General features: G+C 45.3%; 1 protein-coding gene across 5 annotated transcripts in view; it reads left to right on the top strand.

Annotated features, from left to right (window-relative positions):
• Positions 1-16,086: 16,086 nt before the first annotated feature.
• Thrap3 (thyroid hormone receptor associated protein 3) overlaps positions 16,087-19,732 on the top strand; it is a 68,798-nt gene continuing 65,152 nt past the window's right edge. For 2 of the 5 annotated variants that reach the window (XM_074080558.1, XM_074080559.1), the window contains exon 1: positions 16,087-16,214. The gene's annotated coding sequence lies outside the window, so the exon portion shown is untranslated. Of the gene's footprint in view, positions 16,215-16,270; positions 16,822-16,846; positions 16,993-19,732 lie in introns of those variants that run through there. The other 3 variants (XM_074080562.1, XM_074080560.1, XM_074080561.1) reach the window with 3 other exon arrangements.

Here is a 19,732-nt window from a genome sequence, read left to right as displayed (position 1 = left end):
TCAACTGCCCTAACTTGGAAGCCAGGGAAACTAGGAGGGTTTCTGAGACCCAGAAAGGGTCCAAGGGACTGCTGCAGCCAGGGGTACAGCAGTGAACAAGGTCTCTGCCACCACGGAGTTTTTTTCTTATTCCATTCAGAAGGCATCACAGGTGTGTTTTGGGATATTCAAGGGTGCTTTGTGAGAAAGGAGGGAGAAATGAAAACTTAAGTGTAGATGGACAAAGTACTTGTAGCAAGTATGTATTTTATTGTATAGTATTAGATATATGAGATCTCCCATTTAGCTATTTCTCTAAAACAGATTATCTGCTCCAAAAGCCCCTACCAGGCTGGCTCTTGAGATATTCAGTCACAGTCATATTTTGGAAATCTCTACCCAGTGGTGTGCTGGTAGATGTTTACAGGGAACTTGGGGAGAACACATTAGGGAGGGACATTTCAAGCTACCAACCTGGCATCACTGCAAGTGGAGCTGAGAAGAGGTGAGCACTTGTACAACACTATGTCGTGCATCTACCATCCTGATGTGAACAACCTCATGAGTGCTGATAAGCTGAGTATGCTGGCCCATGCCTGGAATCCCAGCACTTTGGAGACTGAGGCAGGAGGCTCTTGAGTTTAAGGCTAGCCTGGGCTACAGGGCAAGACCCTGTCTCAGAAACAAACAAACAGGGCTGAGGTGTGGTTCAAGCAGTAAAGTGTCTGCCTTGTAAGTGTGAAGCCCTGAGTTCAAACCACAGCACCATCCCCACCAAAACAAACAAACAAATAAACACTGATAACAGCAATGTAAGGTGTTGTGGAACATGCATGTAGTCTCAACACTCAGGAGATTGAAGCAGGATCACTTAAATCCAGGAGTTCGAGACTCGCCTGGGCAACATAGAGAAACTCTATCTATAAACAAAAAGAGTAAAATGTAGTAAAATAATTAGGAAATAATGTACTTTGAGTATTATTATCTTTGCATATACTTTATTTAATTACAAATTTATAATTTGTTTACAGAATTTAGTGTCAGATCTCAGTTCATATTCCAATCTTGACTACTTTTTTTTTCTTTTTTGTGGTACTGGGGATGGAACCAAGAGCCTTGTGCATACTAGGCAAACACTCAACCACTAAGCAACCTCCCCAGTCTTATCCTTTCTTTTTTTTTTTTTTTTCCAGTATTGTGGTTTGAATTCAGGGCCTACACCTTGAGCCACTCCACTAGCCCTTTTTTGTAATAGGTTTTTTCGAGATGGTTCTCTCAAACTATTTGCCTCCTCAGTAGATAAGATTATAGGCGTGAGCCACCAGCGTCTTGAACTTTTTTTTTTTTATTTTAATTTGCTCTGCTGGGGATTAAATCCAGGGTCTTGTGCATGCTAGGCAAGTACTCTAACCGCTGAGCTGTATTCCTTGCCCCTTCCCCTTAACTTCTTTAGCTGTGTGCCTTCAGTCAAGTGACTTTTCCTCTCTGAGCCTGTTCTTTCATGTCTGAAATAGGACAACTGCCATACAAGTTCCAGGCACTCAGCATTTTTATAATGCTCCCCATTCTTCTGAAACGCTGTGTATAATAATTCCTGGGGTTTTGCCCTGTCTAGACATTTAGGGGAGGACTAAATCAACTTTAGCGATGTTCAATCAACTCTATCCTCCTCGATGCTTAGATTTTGCTGTGGGTCACAAGACACCTACTTAGTGACCACACACTCAGTTCTTCCTGAGTGCAACATACCTGCAGGTGCAGCACAAGGTCTGGGAGAGCTGAGAGGGAGCTGTGCAACATGGCTGTTACTGAAGGGGAGAAAACACACACACACACACACACACACACACACACACACACACACACACACACACCCAGGAAAACACACACACACACACACACACCCAGGAAAAACAGCCAGATTCCTGCTGCTTTTCTCAGGCTTGGGAGAATTAATGAAGCCTTCTCTCCTTTTCTGAGGGCCCACTCCTGCCTTTCCAGAGCCAGGAGCCCTGTGCTCCCCTCACTCTGAGTAACCCAGCTCCTGGAACCAGGCCTTGCTAAACAAAAGCCCTGGCTGGGGGATGTCCTTTGGTGCCTGGCAACCTCTGCTTTTGGCCTGGCAACCCCAAAGACTTCTGCAGCCTTATTCCCCACCCCCATCAGGAAGGAGGAAACCTACCCAAAGCAAGGAGACCAAAATGCAAATTACAACCTCCATCTGTTTTTCAGGCCAATGTGGTGGCAAGAAACAGTTTAGGCTCTGAACTAAACAAAAGGAAGAGTTGAGGCTACAGAAGGAGAGATTCTGGCTAGTCTTCAAGAAGGACTTCCTGGCCTACCTGGAGGAAAACTAAATTCAGGTATTGTGAGTAAGAATGATAGTCTCCCCTCTAGGCTGCGCAAATGACCACTCAAGACTGACTTGCTCCACCAGTGCTCATGTAACTTCCTCTGATGGCTGCCTACTGCCTGAGGATGAAGTCACGTGAATAGCTGAGTGTCGGGGCCTCGGCCTCGGATGGCAGTTGTTTAATTTTACAGAGGAGAAAACTGAGGGTCAGAGAGGAAAAGTCATTTGTCTAAAGACACACAAGCTAAAAGTAGTAATCAAGGCTGGATTAGCAATCCAGATCTGACACCAAAGCCTGTATTCTTTGTGCTGGTGATCCCAGCTCTCTTCCCCACCTGACCCCATCTATCTCTGCAGCCTCCCGCACCACAGCCTTCATAACTTCCCCATGAAAGAGCCCAGGAGGGAGAGCAAGCATAAATTTGTTGATGAAGTGCAAAACAACAACCCTGTGTGAGTTATTGATGACCTGACATAAGAATATCTTAAAGCTTAGTATTACTGAACTTCTCTCTAAGCAACAAAAAGAATTTCTCAAACTTGGCACTCCTGCTATCTTGAGCAGGATTATTCTTTGAGGAATTATCCCATGCACTGAAGGTTGTTTAGCACTATCCCTGGCTTCTGTCCACTAGATGTCAGTAGTATACCCTTTGAGGAGATTGTGACAACCAAAAATGTCTTCAGATATTTGCCAAATATCCTCTAGGGGAACAAAATTTTCCCCGGTTGAGAAATAATGAATTAGAGCCAAGGTTAAAAGAAACAGGCTGGAGATGTAACTCGGTGGTAGAGTGTTTGCTCAGCTTTCACAAGCCTAGGGTTCCATCTCCAGAACTGCAAAAACAAACAAAATCTGTTTCAACAACGTGGGTCTTAGGAGTTCTATTAGTTTGTTTTCTGTTGCTATTCCAAAATATCTGAGGCTGGGTAATGTATATACCAAAAAGATTTATTTAGCTCACAGTTTTAGAGTTTGAAAGTTCAAGATCCAGTAGCCACATCTCTCTGGCCTCTGTAAGGGCCTTCTGGTTACATCACAATGTGGCAGATGGTATCATGGCAGGAACAAGTGTGAGAAGGAGAAAGCAGTCACATTGTAAGACAGGAAGCAAAAGGGACTCAGGGGGCAGGTTTGTTGTTTGTTTGTTTGTTTATTTACTTTTGACACAGGGTCTCACTATGTAACTCAGACTGGCCTTGAATTCATTAAATAGCCCAGGCTGGCCCTGAACTTGCTATCCTCCTGCTTCAGCCTCCCAAGGGCTGGAATTTCATATGTGTTTGTTCTTTTTATAGCAACTACTATCCCAGGAATTAATTGGGATTCCTCAAGAACTATCTTAAGCCAGGAGCCAGTTGTTCACACCTATAATCCTAGCTACTTAGAAGACAGAGATCAGGAGGATTGTAGTTGGAAGCCAGCCTGGGCATATAGTTCGTGAGACCCTATCTTGGAAATACCCAACACAAAACAGGGCTGGTAGAGTGGCTCAAGTGGTGGGGTACCTGCCTAGCACTACTGAGTTCAAATCTCAGTACTGCCAAAAAAAAAAAGCTACATTAATCCCTCTGAGTGTGGTACCCCTCACGACTTAACCACCTTCCACTCGTTAAGGTTCTGCTACCTCAACACCACCACACTGGGGACCAAGCTTCTGGTACATGAACTTTTGGAGGACACACTCAAACTATATCTAAACCATAGCAAGAGTCAAGTAAAATGCGCCAGTGAGGAATAAGTCCCCTGTTTTGAAGTAGCTCAGGGAGACAGATCTGTGGGGCTTGGGCTCCTACTATCTGTGGGGCTCGGGCTCCTACTTCTGGTAGAAAAGGGGGTAGGGGAGGTAGCTCCTAAAGTCTGAATCCCACTCTGAAAGAGAGCCTGCAGCTAGGCCTGACCCTTCACTTTTCCTGGGAACAACCAGCTTTGCAGGGACCTAGAACTCTTTTTTTTGGCAGTATTGGGGTTTGAACTCAGGACCTCACACTTGCTAGGCAGGCACTCTACCACTTGAGCCACTCTGCCAGCCCTTTTTTGTGATGGGTTTTTTGAGATAGGGTCTCATGAACTATTTGCCTGAGCTGGCTTTGAACCATGATCCTCCTGATCTCTGCCTCCTGAGTAGCTAGGATTACAGGCCTGAGCCACTGGTGCCCAGCTCCTCAGCACTATTAAGTTAGAGTCCAAGAGGAGTCAGCAATATTTCATTCACTGCCACCCCAAAACTATGAGGCCCAACTGCAAGGGGAACTTGCTTGGACCCAAGGGTGGGAACAGAGTGGTGACAGGTGGTTGGTGCCACATCCTGCTTTTTTGTAGGTGGGGTTGGGTGTGGAGAGGAAGTGAACACCATGTTCAGCAGATACAGAATTTTTTGGAAAACTCCCAGGATTTAATATAAGGCAGAGTCTCTGCTTTAGAGATGTGTCAGTGTTGGAGAATTGGGGATTTAGCTCAGTGGAAGAGTGCTTGCTTGGCAAGTACAAGGTCTTGAGTTAGGTCCCCAGCATCAGAAGAAAAAAAAAAACACAACAACAACAAAACAAAAAACAAAGCAAAACAAAAAACAAGGGAACTGATCTAGAAGTTTCTGTGTTGGAAACAGGAAGATGGAGGTCTTTGGCAGTGATTCCCAATGTGCTTTGCACATCAGAATCATCTATGGAGATATGTTCCACTCCTAAAGGTTATGATTTCCTTGGTTCAGGGTGTGGTCTAGATGTTGGGATGTTAAAAAGATGATTCCAATGCTCATTCAAGTTTAGGATCCTTGGATTAGATTGTAGGTGCTTGCTGACTGGTGAAGGAATAGTCATTTCCCAAACAAGCTCAGCAGTTGGGGTCTTCCTCTTGTCCACGCACAAGACCAAAACCTTGACCAGAAGGTGTGGTTTGGTTCTGCCAAGCAGAGATGGAAGCAAAGGCACACTAGTCAGTCTGAGCAATAGCAAAGGTCTTCTCATCCCCTGGTCTTCTAATCCCCAGGTCACCCTTCAGTTCAGATAATGGTGCTGGTCCCAGTCTCTCCTGATTTCCCTTCTCACCTCCTTTCCTGCCCTGAAACCTCTTACGTACAATAGACAGCTCTAACGGCCTCTCTCAGTTAGTTATAACTCCAGATTAGAAAGGACAGAAACCCAGCTCAACCAACTCATTTACTGGCTCATGGAAAAGTCCAGAGGTGTTGCTAACTTGAGACATGGCTAAATCCAAGGGCTCAACTGATGGAGTAGGGAATGTTGTTCCTAACTCATGGCTCTGCTTTCCAACCCTGTTGGAAAGGCTCTCTCCAAACAGTTGCAAAGATGACCATTAGTAAGTCCAGGCCAATGCCAGAAGAATGAGCTGACCCTTTTCTCGGTTCCACTCATGGACTCAGGCTGATGTTCATTGTCTCTGCTGTCCTGGTTTGAGCCATCTGCTAATCACTGTGGCCAAGAGAATGAAGCACTGATCAGCCAGAATCACCTGCTCACCTTGGGGCTAGAGTGGGAGAGGGATAGCTTTTCAGAGGATTATCAGAGTGATGTCAACAAGGGGAAGAGGAATGGAAGGATACTGAGAGGTAGAGCAACAGATAGCCACTCTGCTCCCAGGTTTGGCGAGGGAAGGGATAAAATCACAGTAATGTAAGGCAGAATCAGAAAAATCCAAAATTGGTGGTGGGAGGGCTAGTGGATTGACTCAAGTGGTAGAGTGCCTGCCTAGCAAATGTGAGACTCTGAGTTCAAAACCCCAGTACTGATAAAAAAAATAATAATGGTGGGGTACTTGAGAGAGGAAGAACCTGAACTGACAATATAGGCTTTTGAAAGATAGGGCTGCTGGGGAAGAAGGAAACAGTCACCAGGAAGAAGGAAGATCAGAGTTTGGTCAAGATGAGCACATATTACTGGAGCACATATGAAGGCTGGTAGGACATAAACCAAATGGGGAAGATCTTGGGGTTATCCTTCATTCTCGTGGCAATGAACAGCCTTTAAGGTGAAGGTGAAGCTGGAGAGATAGTCAGAGGTTAGACCATGCAGGACCTTGTAGACCATATGGAAGATTTATTTAATTCTGAAGGCACTGGAGCCAGAGGACGTGATCAGAGTTATGCAAGAGAAACAGTGCTACCTTCTGGAGGAGCACCTGGATACAGAGAGGCAGGGGGCAGGCAGGGAGGCTGGGGAAGAGCTCTTAGTGGAGCCAACACTTTGCATCTCTTACTTGAGAGGAACTGTTCTAATCACTCTATATGTTTTAAGATATGTGAAGGCCTGTAACAGGGTAATAGAAAATTCAATAGATGTTCTGGGGGCATAATACATTGTACTTTGTGACTGATAGGACCAATGAGATGAAAAAAGGAAACTAGGATTCCTTAGTTTTTTTTTTTTCTTCAATCCTGGGGTTTGAACTTAGAGCCTCACACTTCTTAGGCAGATGCTGTACCACTTGAGTCATGTCCCAGCACCCCCTCCCTTTTTTATTGAGATAGGGTCTCACTATTTAGCCCAGATTGCATTCGAATTCTGATCTTCCTGCCTCTGCTTCCTGAATTCTGGGATTACAAGTGTATACCAGCATGCCTCATTCCTCTGAGATTTTGAATCTGGGTGATCAAAAACAGAGGAATCCCTAATGGAAAGAGGGAAGGAAGAACCGAAAAAAAAGTGCATACAGCTGCGTGCTGGTGACTCATGCCTTTAATCTTAGCTACTCAGGAGACAGAGATCAGGAGGATTGCAGTTTGAAGCCAGTCCAGCAAATAGTTTGCAAGATCCTATCTTGAAAAAACTCATCACAAAAAAAAAAGGGGGGCTGGTGGAGTGGCTCCAGGTGTAGGCCCTGGGTTCAAGCCCCAGTAACACACACACACACACACACAGACACACACACACACACAGACACACACACACACACACACACAGACACACACACACACACACACACACAAGTCCATACATATTCCTGCTGCCAATTCTGTGCTTAACCCATTGCTGGAGTCTACCAGGCAAAAGAACAAACTATTTCTTCCCTTCTAGGAGCTGGCTTCCTTCAGGAGGCTCAGGTAAGTGATGGCTAATTTTGGTACAATGTGATGAGTGTGGTTAAGATTTGTACAACCTATGTAGGGTACAGAGATAGTGATATCACTTCTACCCATACATGTGCTTGAAGCAGAAATGTGGGATCAACCTTGACTCCTTCCTACATCCATATCCTCCTCTCTCATCTAGTCATCACTAAGATCAGTGGACTTGATCTCCTAAATATCCTTTGGCTAACTTTTGAATCTCCCCACACTTCTTTTTTTTTTTTTTTTCACTTTTTATTTTTTAAAAAATTTTCTTTTTTGTTTGCACACACTTTTCTTCATCCCAATAAGGATATACTACACCATGCCATTGGCTCTTCTCACTTGAACTATTCTAATATAATTCCTAATTGGTGTCTATTTTCACCCTGGTTTGCCCTAATGCATTTTCATACTATGCCAGAGTAATCCTTTAAGAATGGAAATCCAAATCACATCCCTCTCCTATTTATGAACCTTTCAATTACTTTCCATTGTTCTTGGAGTAAAACCCAATATTCTCCTCGTGAAATATCAAACCCAGTGGGATTGGGCTCCTTATGGCCCTGCTGTTGGGTCTGGGAACTTAAAGGACAGATGAGTGAGTGTCCCATCCCCCATGGAGAGCACTATGAGCCCTGTACCCTGAGAAGGAGATACATGGCTTCATAAATCTGCCATAGGGCTGATAAGCAGAATGCTCTCAAGGTTGCTTTCCCCCACAAGGGGCAAACAGACCAGCTCATCAAAGAGAGCCTGCACACACGAATCCATGGCCAATGGAAAAAACCCACCTAACCCTTACCTTAACCCAGAGTTAAAGCGTCCATAAAAAGCCCCAGTCTTCACCTGAGCAGGGAGCCACCAGTTCCCAGGCTCTATTGCACTGATCTAGCTGTAGCCTTTCCTTTCTATCTAATAAATCCTACTTTGTGTACTGGCCTTGTCTTATGAATCAGTCAGTTGCCTCACAAGCCAGTTCTCTGGCCTGTGAAGGCAAGAACCCTTGTCACCAGCCCACAACATTTCACACCAGCATGTAACATTTCTGGCGACCACGAAGGGACATCTCTCTTGGACCAAGCTCAGTATGACTGAGCGCCAAACCAGCAAGAGTTTGCCTAAGATGTGGCTGTGAGCCTCCAGCACCCTGCTGGGTACTCCTGCTGGGGAAAACCTCCTGTTGAGGACTAGCCCAAAGCAGACTTTTCTCTGTGCCACTCCCCCGTCTCTCTCTCTGTTCCTGTCTTCCTGAGGGACTTTCCCATCATGGTACTGAACAAACAGCTCCTAGCCAACTTTGGTCTCACGGTGATTCCAGCTCTGGAGGTGCTTTCTGCTCCCTCCCAGTGAGCCAAGACCGACCCAGGGGTTGATTTGGGTATGTTTTATGCTATGTTGGAGGAGACCTGTTTGTTTTTGGCACCTGGTGATCTTCTTCTTCTCCCACCTGTCAATACCCCCTTTCTGCCAGAGGCAGTGACCCAAGAGTAGAGATTTTGTGTGGCTGACAGTGTTCCAGTACCACTTAGTGGGAGTGACCTGAAAGCACACTTAATTGTTAATCCCTCAAGTGTGTGTCCTGTCTCTTGGCTCTGTTCCCCTTCCCTCACCTAGGATGTCAGTCATCTCTCTGTCCCCACCTGAAGCAGCAGACATATTTTACTCACATGCTCCCTCCCTAGTCCTGCCGCCTTGTCCTTCATCTCTGTTTGTCTTCCCCTCCTTGTGCTTACTGGACCCTGGCTTCCCATGGGAAACTTGTGCCATAGTTTGTTATGACTTTCTTCAGATACTCCCACACCTAGTTTGTCATGCCCCTTGGTCTGCAGCAGCTTTAAATTGACTGCTGGGCACCAGTGGAGGTGAAGGCACCTTATGAAACCATGGCCCAGAGGGGCAGACCTGGTGGGAGTGAGGACTGACATGGACCTCCATGACACACATGTGCCCAAACCCCACCACCTCTGGGTGCAGCCCCTGAAGCAGCTAAGGCAATCCATGGGAAAATACCAGCTGGTGTCCAGAGCTGCTGCTGCTGCTGCCGTCAGCTGCACAGGAGCGACTATAACTCGCTGCTACTCCCCCCAAAAAAAGAGATAAAAAGGAAAATAAACATGCACATGTGCTCACAGGAGGAGAACCAGCAGGCTGCAGGGGTAGGCCCGGGCAGACAGGGTTGCTCATCCTGGGCATGGGGAAGAGCGGTGGTTCCTTGCCCAAGCCCCACACCCAGCCCCACTTTGTGCCTGAGCCTCACTGACCCAGCCTTTGGTGCCAATTCTTATCTCAAAGTTATGGTCCCCCAAAAGCACCAATGTAACCTTCTGGGAACAGCCAAAAAATGGGCATTGCTATGGTCACTAGACTTCTCAGTTAAAACTTCTTATACTTTTGGCCTCACCATAAAAAAAGTTTCCTCCAAATATTGACACTGGTCATCCCTTTATGACACTGATTGCCCTGAAGTCCCTCTGAGTACCCTTTTCTAACTCTACAGGCAGTGATGCATCCCTTTGTTAAACAGGCTGTCTGCATTTGGTAATAAAAGGCTAAAAGTCAGGATCTTAGAGTTTTTCTCATTGCATCGGTAAGGGTGGCTACAGCCTGACCAGTCACTTCATTTCCTTCAGTCCTGGCTATGGCCAGCAGAAGGAAATCATGAGACAGGGATACTTAATCTCATCAGGTCAATCCTCAGTTGGGATGCCGACAAAAGGGGAGTCTGACAAGTTTTTCTAGATGGGACCTGCCCCCTCCAGTCTTCTGGCCTCAGTATCCAAGCAGTCTCTGCTGGCCTGCCTACTGAAACATTGGAAGGACCTTGACCTTTAAAAATCTCAAGAAAAAACCCCTCATCTTTCTTTGTACTGAGACCTGGCCTCAATATCCTTTGGGTGACCAAGAGAAGTGGCCTTCAGAGGGCTCCTTAAATTATAATACCACACTCCAATTAGACCTTTTCTGTAAAAGGGAGGAAAAGTGAATTGAGGTCCCCTAAATACAGCTTTTCCTTTATTCTGGGACCACCCAGTATGGCACCATAATTGCTATCTAGATACTCAAACACTGGCTGTTCTTTGTAAGCCACAGAATAAACATGGGGAGGGAGGCCCAGAAAAGCCCTGTACCAATGATAAGGAGTCCATCCTTACTGCTCGCTCTACTGCTCCACTCTGCCCTGCCTTCTAAGCCACTCCAATATTTGGAACCTCCTAATGGATGTTTCCCACTTTAATAGGCAGTGGTAGGAAGAGGGCAAGTCTATGTCCCCTTCCAGTTATCAGATCTAAGGGAGATTAAAAAGGATCTGGGTAGCTATACTGACACCCCAGACCAATATATCCAATCCTTTATTTCTGTGATCCAAACCTTTGAATTGGCATGGAAGGATATTATGCTTCTCCGGGACCAGACTCTTTCCTCATTAGAAAAGCAATGGATCCTAGCCCAGGCCTCTCAGGCTGGAGGCGATTTCCATCTACAATGAGCCCCAATACCCATGGAACCTGGAAATGAGGAAATGAATATACCCATGCCCATGGGGGAACAGGCAGTTCCCTTGGCAGATCCACATTGGGATCAAAATGATGAGAGGGGTGAATGGCATCAACGTCACATCATCCATCTTATAGTGGAAGGGCTAAAAAGGGCCAAAGTTAAACCTCTAAATTATTCCCAGGTGACTGTAGTACAACAAGGCCCTGATGAAAATCCCCTTACCTTTCTACAGCATCTTAAGGATGCTATCTGAAAACATATATCCACAGTGGACCCAGAGTCACAGGTGGGAGAGGTTCTCCTCAAAGATAAATTCCTAACTCAGCCCCAGATATTCATAGAAAACTCCAAGTCTGTGGCTGAAGGAGAAAAGTCATTTGACCAACTAATGCAACTAGTCCTGTCTGTATTCTAAAAAGAGAGAAAAAGATAAAAATCACGACCTAATCACAGCTCTCAGGGAGTGCCCCACTTGATGGGGGCCTACATCCTGAGCTTGCTACCATTGTGGACAGGATGGGACCTTCTGCAGGGAATGCCCAAAAGGGAGATAGACTGGGAGACAGCCCCAGCCCCCACTGGGACCTTGTCCTCTCTGCAAAGGTAACTACTGGAGGTCTAAGTGCCCCCATCTCCAGGTGGAAGACGGGGTGCCACCTCTTATGGATTGATAGGTTCCGGATCCTCCTGTCCAGGCTCCACTTCTTAGTATCAATGTTGAGGAGCCTCAGATAACCATAATAGTAGAGAAGCGAAAGGTGATCTTCCTCCTAGAGCATGGAGCCCATTTCTCTGTCTTACCATTCCCTCCTGGTCCCTGGTCCAATGACAAGGTTATCATTTGGGGCATATCTGGCAAGCCCTTAGAGCACTATTTTACTCAGCCTCTGGCCTGCTCTTGGGGAGACCTCCACTTCTGTCACTCTTTTCTCATAGTCCCTGAGACTCTAGTCCCCTTGCTGGGATGGCATTTACTGTCTCAACTAAAGGCTCAAATTCTACTCCCTCCTGGGGACTATCTCTGTTGCCCCCTTCTTCAGGAACAAGTAGATCCCACAGTGTGAACTGATAAAATGACTGTAGGGCAAGCCAAAACGGCCCTCCCAATTCAAATAAAACTCAAAGATTCCTCATAGTTTCCACATCAAAAGCAGCATCCCCTCAATCCTGAGGGACGATGAGACCTCTTACTATCATAAATTCCTAAAAAAACAAGGGCTACTAATCAGTTGCTCCAGCCCCTACAATACTCCTATTCTTGCTGTCTGTAAGAGAGCCTGCACACTTGAATCCACGGCCAATGGAAAGAGCCCACCTAACCTTTACCCTAACCCAAAGTTAAAGTGTCCATCAAAAGCCCTAGGCTTCACCTGAGCATGGAGCCACCGTTTTCCAGGCTCTGTTGCACTGCTCTAGCTGTAGCCTTTCATTTCTCTCTAATAAATCCTACATTGTGTACTGGCCTTGTCTTACGAGCCAGTTCTTTGGCCTATGAAGGCAAGAACCCTCCTCACCAGCCCGCAACATTTCGCACCAACACCTAACACCACCAGCCTCATTGCTTTATTTCCTATTACTTTCCAGAGTCAATTGACAGTCCTAACAATGTTTAGGATGTGTCAAGTTTTTTCAGGCCAGGGGGCTTCCCCATGTATTGTTCCTTCTGTTTGGAATATTCTCCAATTCTTGGTCTGGCTAATCCCATGGTTTATGGGTCATTTCCTCAGGGAAACGTCCCCTGACCTTCTAGCCTAGGTCAGGATCTCCAGATTTTACAGAGATCAGGAGGATCACAGTTTAAAGCCAGCCCTGGGCAAATAGTTCTCGAGACCCTATCTCAAAAAAACCCAACACAAAACAGGGCTGGTGGTAGAGCGCCTAACCAGCAAGCATGAATGAGGCAAAAGGTGAATCTTTTGGGCTTAGCAGACCACAAAGTTTCTGTTGTAACTAAACTCTGTCATTGTGGCAGTCATAGATAATACATAAATGCACATATGGATAGTGAACTTTGAGTTTTATAGACTTTTCATATGTAAAGAAATATTACTTTTCTTTCTTTTTTGGTGGTACTGGGGTTTGAACTCATGATCTCATTCTTGCAAGGCAAGTGCTTTACCATTTGAGCCACACTTCCAACCCTCTTTTTTTTTTTTTTAAACCACTTAAGCAGGGTTGGGGATTTAGCTCAGTGGAAGAGCGCTTGCCTGGCAAGTGCAAGGCCCTGAGTTCGGTCCCCAGCACTGAAAAAAAAAAAAAAAAACCACTTAAAAGTGTAACAGTAATTCTAGGTTCTGGCCATGTGAAAACAGATGGGTCAGAATTAGTCCATAGGATGAAGTTTGCTGACCACTGTTCTACATCATCATAGCATACAACTTCCTATTTTGCCCTTTGCACAGTTATTACTGTGAAATTAATTATGCATATGATAGATTTCTTAATGTCACCTGTGCATTTAAAAGTAAGCTTTTCAAGGTAAGGGACTACATGTGTTTTGTTTACCCTTTTTCTCCTGAAAATCTAGCACAGGGCCTGGCTTATGGTTCATGTTCAATAAATGAATAATGCCAGGCATGATGGCACATGTCTGTCATCTTGGCACTCAGGAGGGAGGATTGTGAGTTCTAGGCCAGCCTACGCTCATAGCAAGTTTGAGGCCAGTCTGAGCTACATAGTGAGACCATGTCTTTAAAAAAAAAAATGAGAAAAAGAATAGAAGAGTGGTTAAAAGTTCTCTCCCTTGACAGGAGTGCAAAGCCTAGTAAGGAATACAGACACATAAACAATTAACTATGCAATTAACTAGGTAATGCTGTACTGGGGGGAAGAAGAGTTTAGTTTCTGATGGGTTGAATTTCAGATACTTGTGGGAAATCGGGGTATGATAGCTTTCAAACATTTGGAATTTCCTGAGTTGAGTCTAAGATGTAGATAAGGGACTGAAGAGATAAGAGATGTAAAAACTTGAGTATGCCAGACCAGTCAAGGAGACAGGCACTCAGGGAGAGAGGGTGAATGAGGAGGGGAAAAAGTGGAGACCGGACCCTTGGGATAAATTTTTCTTTCTTTCTTTCTTTTTTTTTGTGGTACTGGGGTTTGAACTCAGGGCCTTTACCTTCACCATTCCACCAATCCTATTTTTGTGATGGGTTTTTTCAAGATAGGGTCTCTCAAACTATTTTCCCAGGCAGGCCTTGAACTGAGATCTTTCTGATCTCTGCCTCCTGAGTAGCTAGGATTACAGGTGTGATTCTAGGATTACAGGTGGATTATACCAGCACCCTGCCCCTTGGGATAAATTCCTGGGCTAGGGAAGAGGCTGAGGTTGGCAGAAAGGTAAGAAGAGACTAGTTTACTGCTGTGTTTCAAGTATTTGCACTGGGCATAGCATACAGTAGACACCTAGAAAATCTATGAATGAAAGTTAAATTGAATCAGAATGCTTCAAGAAGCACTACCCAATATGCTGCCCACAGAGAGTGCTCCAAGAAGGAAGAAAGAGTCAGCAGTGTGGAAGGAATGCTGATGAGGCCAGAGAAATCAGGGCTACTTGAATCTCTTGATTCAAGAGAATCAAGCTCAAGCTTGAGTTGAGCTTGGTAAGCTTTTCTCTCAGGAGCAGATTTAAACAACGTAACAACAAAAGAAAAAAAGAAAAGAGAAAGGAGGAAGAGGAGGAAGAAAAAAACCCTGTGGGTGCTGGTGGCTCACGCCTGTAATCTTAGCTACTCTAGAGGCAGAGATCAAGAGGGTCTTGGTTTAAGGCTTCTGGAACAAAAAAATAGTTCTCAAGACCCTATCTCCAAAATACCCAACACAAAAAAGGGTTGGAGAAGTGGCTTATGTGGTAGAGCGCCCGCTTAGCAAGAGTGAGGCTCTGAGTTCAAACTTCAGTATCACCAACCCACCCAAACAAACAAAAATCCCAGCAGGTTTAGCCAGGTGTCTGCTCCTATAATACCAACACAGGAGAATCATGTGTTCAAGGCTAAACTGAGCTACATAGTTAGTCTCAAAACACCAAAAAAAAAAAAATTATTGATGTGTACTTTGTCCACTTTGTTCTGTGAGCTGTAGAAATCCATCAAAACTCCCCTGTTTTCAAAGAGCGCACAGTCTGGTGGCGGAAGACAAAAACAGGTCCTGATAATTAAAGGTGTAAACGTACTGCAGGAGCATAGAGATGTGAAACTGGTAAAGGCATGAACAGAATAGGTGACATCTGAGGTGAGTTTTACACGGCAGCAACTGCAGAGGAAACCAGCCTGTGCAAAAGCGGACAAATGCAGAACTCTGAAATTTCAGATTCCAGGGTTATACTCCGCAGGAAACTTGTGGTTCAACATATAAGTAGCACCCAAACTGACTAGGACTTCTATGTGTGTCTTTGACCTTTCTTTTCTTTTCCTTTTTTTTTTGGCAGTACTGGAACTTGAACTCAGGGCCTCACACTCGCTAGGCAAGTGCCCTACCACTTGAACCACTCGGCCAGCCCAAACAGCTGACCTTTTTTTTTCTCCTGTGTCTTTGAAGCCTGTTAGGGGAGCGGAGGAAGATGAAGCTGGAGAGACCGCTGTCCATCCAGGCTCCTGGGTCCCCGCAGGAGGTCGCACTGTCACAAAAATTGGCTCTACTCTCCGCCTCCCCCACCTCCACCCCATTTTGCGTTGTGCTTTTAGGTACAGGATGCTTTCATGTGTCTGTCTTACTTTGTCGGAGACTCGCAACAACTTTGTGGGACAGGAATTATGAGGTTCATTTCATAGAAGAAAGAGAGGTTCAGAAAGGGAGACGATTTGCTCAAGGTCACAAAGCTGGAGGTGGCAAAGCAGAGTATGAAAACCAGGCGATCCAATTCTCAAATTGGAGACTTTTCCACGACGCAGATCTGCCAGCGAGTGGGTGGGGCTCAGGCCCTCCCTTGAGGCTGGTTCCAAAATGGTGGGAGCAGTGGCGTCAGCAACACCTCCGCCCCTTCCGTCCACCTTCCTCTCTCTTCCCCTGGCTACCGAGGCGGGGGGAGGGGGGAAGAGGATGGAACGCAGTAACCCACGTGACTGCCTACAGTCCTGCGCGTGACGCAAAGCGGCGGGCCTAAGGTTCGCTTTGGCTTGTGGGAAATGTAGTTCATACGACCTCAGAGCCGTCGAAGACTGGCGGCCTAGGACTACATTTCCCAGGAGGCAGCGGGGCAACGCCGCCAGCGCCATCGTCGGAGAGCGGGGACGCGGGGCGCGCTGTCGGGCGGGGGCGAGGTTCGGGTCGGTTGTGCCGTTGCGAGGCTGTAGCTCCGGTCGCTGCGGTGGGCCCAGGTGAGTGAGCGCTTGTGATAGAAGTTAGGACGGCTCCACTGGTTCGAGTTGTTTCGTCTTTTATCTTCTCTTCGCGGCGGTTGGGTCCTAGTGAGGAGAAGGCCTGGCGCGGAGCCGCTGCCCCGCGCTCATACCCTGGTCTCCTGAGCGGGCCTAGCTCCCTCCGGCTCCTCCCCTTCCCCGCCCTTCAGGGCTTCCCCTCGCTCCGGCCTAGCTCTCGAGGCTCCGGGACGCTTTCTCTCTCGAGCAGCTCCTACGTTTCTTTCTTGCACTTGCAGTCTACCGAGGGGAGACCTCCACTAATTCCTCCTCGCCCCTCCTTTGGTCTTACGAACCCTATTATTTGGATTATGATTTTTTTCCTGGAACTCTTAAATGCCCTTCCCCCCACCAAGTCTCCCTTGGCCGGGTTCTGCCTTCTCGTAGGGCGCGTGTGGCTGCCACTCAGTAAATGTTAATATTTCCTCCGTTTTTTCCTGCTTTGTGGCTAAACGAGGCATCCAAAATTATCTTTCATCAGAAAAACAGCGTTCCCACTTTTTTCTTGGGCGGAAGTGAGGCCGACTTGCATTGCAGTAGTAATTGGCGTGTGTCCTGCTTCTATGAGGTAGTTCTGGCTCAGCACCTAAGCAACTTTGATCAGCTATTTTCTTTGCCTTTCCAAATCTTACGGGTGGAGCGTGGCACCGGAAGCTGGCGAGCAACACTGCTGCCCAGAAGTTGGAAGCCAACAGGGAGAGTACAGTGTTTATGAGGAGGTTGTTAATTGGATTGAAGGGTAAGCCTGTAAAGAGTTTGGTAGGGCCTGGCTGGAGAGAGCCAGTGAAGCTTCTGGTTATCTTGAAGACTAAGTGAAATAAACGAAGACCACTTAGCCACAGTTATCATCCTCATCATGTATAGGATTTCTATACATGGTTTCAGATGGAAAGGAATATATCATACCATCGTTTTTCTTACTTTTTCAAATGACTTATGTTTTGTTTGTGGAAGTATTGTCTCGTTATCTAGACAGTTTGATGTGTCTGATTATTCTGCAGAAGTCTGTTAAAGATAGAAAAATGGCTGCTGCCTTGAAAAAACTTAGGGGGCAAGCTGGGCCTAGTTCTTTTTTGGGAGTTTTTTTAAAGTTAATTATTAAAAGTTTAGCAGTATCAAAAACAAGTTGTAGGGCAGCCATTTTGGCTGAGTGTATTTTATAAAATTTGAAGATTCTCTAAGAAACTTTAATTAAAATCCTTTATGTAGAGTCGTGCTTGTTCTCACTCAGAACCACCCGCTTTCGGTCTGTTTAATGTGTACTCCTAATAAACTTTGCTATCATTCACACTTAAAAAAGCTTTTTTGTTCAGTGTAACTCCATCTCTTTTGTTTTTCAGTCCTTTTTACCACCAGTGAAAGATCTCCAGTTTTGGAGATTGGTGTGTTTAGTCTGCAGACTAAGTGCCGTCCAAGTTAGGTAGTGGTGGGAGTAATAGTTCTTTAGTGTATTTCTTTAATATCAAGTACAGATACTTTTGCGTTTGGCTTAGCCAGTGAAATAATGTACTACAGGGCTGGGGTTGTAGCTCAGTGGTGAAGCGATTTGCATAGCATGCACAAGGCCCTGGGTTCCACACTCAGCACTGCAAAAAATGCTGTTTTTTTTTTGACGGTACGGGGGTTTGAATCCAGGACTTCACGCTTGCTAGCTGCTCTTAATGCTTGAGCCACTCTGCCAGCCCAACACTGCAAAAAATAAAATTCAAAAAAATGATGGGTTACAAAAATTATGGATTACAAAGATAGGTTTGGTATTGGTAAATCGCAAGGAGGAAGCTTGGAGTATGTCCAAGATTAGCACAGAGATGGGGAGGAATGATGGTGATTAGGTGAGGACAGATACTTATTTTAGGATGGATAGTCTTAACTACCAAGGGTCTTAAGGTGCTAGCCAGCTTTTTCCTTGAGAATAGTGACATCCTGAATTGATGGAAGTGTGGCTAATACTATTCATTCAAATACTAAATTGTGGATTGCTTCACACACACTCCTATAATCATCGAAGACCAGTTAACTATTTGAGTGAGTGATTTCAACAAATAGTGACTCAGAGCCTGTCACTTACCAGTGAGGTGTGAAACAGATGTGCTCTTGTCTTTTGGGAACTTACAGAATAGTAAGGGAAGAAACAAAAGGTAAGCAAACAAATACTTTTTTCCTCTTATTTGTTAAGCAAATAAATTTTAAATTGAGAAAAGTGGTGTGGAGGTATCAAGCAGAGGACACTAAAGAGGGGCACACATAATTGTTTTGTTAGAAGTTCTTTTTGGGGAGAGTGAGGAACCAATTTTGTAGGGTGTTAAGGAGAGTAACAGGGTGGAGGAAGCAGGTCCCCAAACTGGAATGGGCAGAATTTAGCATGCTTTTGGAAGTGAAAGAAGACTGAGTGTGGCTGACCCAGTAAAGAGTCTCTAAAGATGAATTGGACAGTGCCGGGCGCTGGTGGCTCACGCTTGTAATCCTAGCTACTAGTGAGGCAAAGATCAGGAGGATTGCAGTTCGAAACCAGCCCCCGGCAAAAAGTGCAAGACCCTATCTGGAAAAACCTCATCACAAAAAAGGGCTAGTGGAATGGCTCACGGTGTAGACCCTGAGTTCAAACCCTAGTACCGCAAAAAAAAAAAAAAAAAAAGATGGAGAGGTAAGGTAATTTAAGGAAGCTGTTTAGGCATCTTGATTGGTCGAAGGATTTTTTTTTTTTTATGCCCCTGACTAGGACAAAGAAAAGGATTTGTGATGTAGGTTGGGGGAGCGCTTTACATTTTAAGATCATGTTTTCAGAAGTGTGGAAAATGGATTTTGAGGAATGTAATTAAGAGATATTGTACTAGTACAGGCTAGAAAGGGTAGCCTGATGTAGAGTAATGGGATAGAGATACTGTAGCAGAGGTGTGGAGATTAAGTAGGTTTAATGTTCTCTGTGGCAGGACAGTCTTAATCTATGGTCTATGAACTCCCACTGGCCCTTCTAAAAGATTGACTTTCCTTATTTTATCAAATTGATTTTTTGTGTGTGGGGGAGGGGTCGGGGAGGAGATTTTAAATGCTGTGCCATAGAAATCACCTATAAAGTCTCATGCACTAAATCCAATCTGAAAATGGAGTTTTCACAGTGAGGAAGCTGAAATTTAGTGTGCCTAGTTTTACAAAAATCCATTAGAGTGGAGTGAGTGAGATGACTTTGTTTTTGCTCTCCTTTAACAGGAGTTTGAGATGTATATCAATGTCTTTTTAGTGAGTTTTCAGATGGTAGTGTTTTACTTGAAGCAAAGGATATACCTTCTGCCTCAAAGTTACAGTTTTGCAACTGGAAAAACCACGTTTTTTTTGTGTGTGTGAATGTGTGTGTTACTGGTGTTTGAACTTAAAGGAGTTTACATTTGAGCTACACTGTCAGCTCTGTATAGAGGAGGTTGAAAACCAAAGTCTCACGGACTAAATCCAACCTCGAACTCACAGTGTTGTAAATTTGAGTT

This window comes from Castor canadensis, chromosome 7 (genome assembly GCF_047511655.1).
Source record: "Castor canadensis chromosome 7, mCasCan1.hap1v2, whole genome shotgun sequence".
NCBI lineage: Eukaryota > Metazoa > Chordata > Mammalia > Rodentia > Castoridae > Castor > Castor canadensis.
This window is presented reverse-complemented; position numbering and strand designations above follow the sequence as displayed.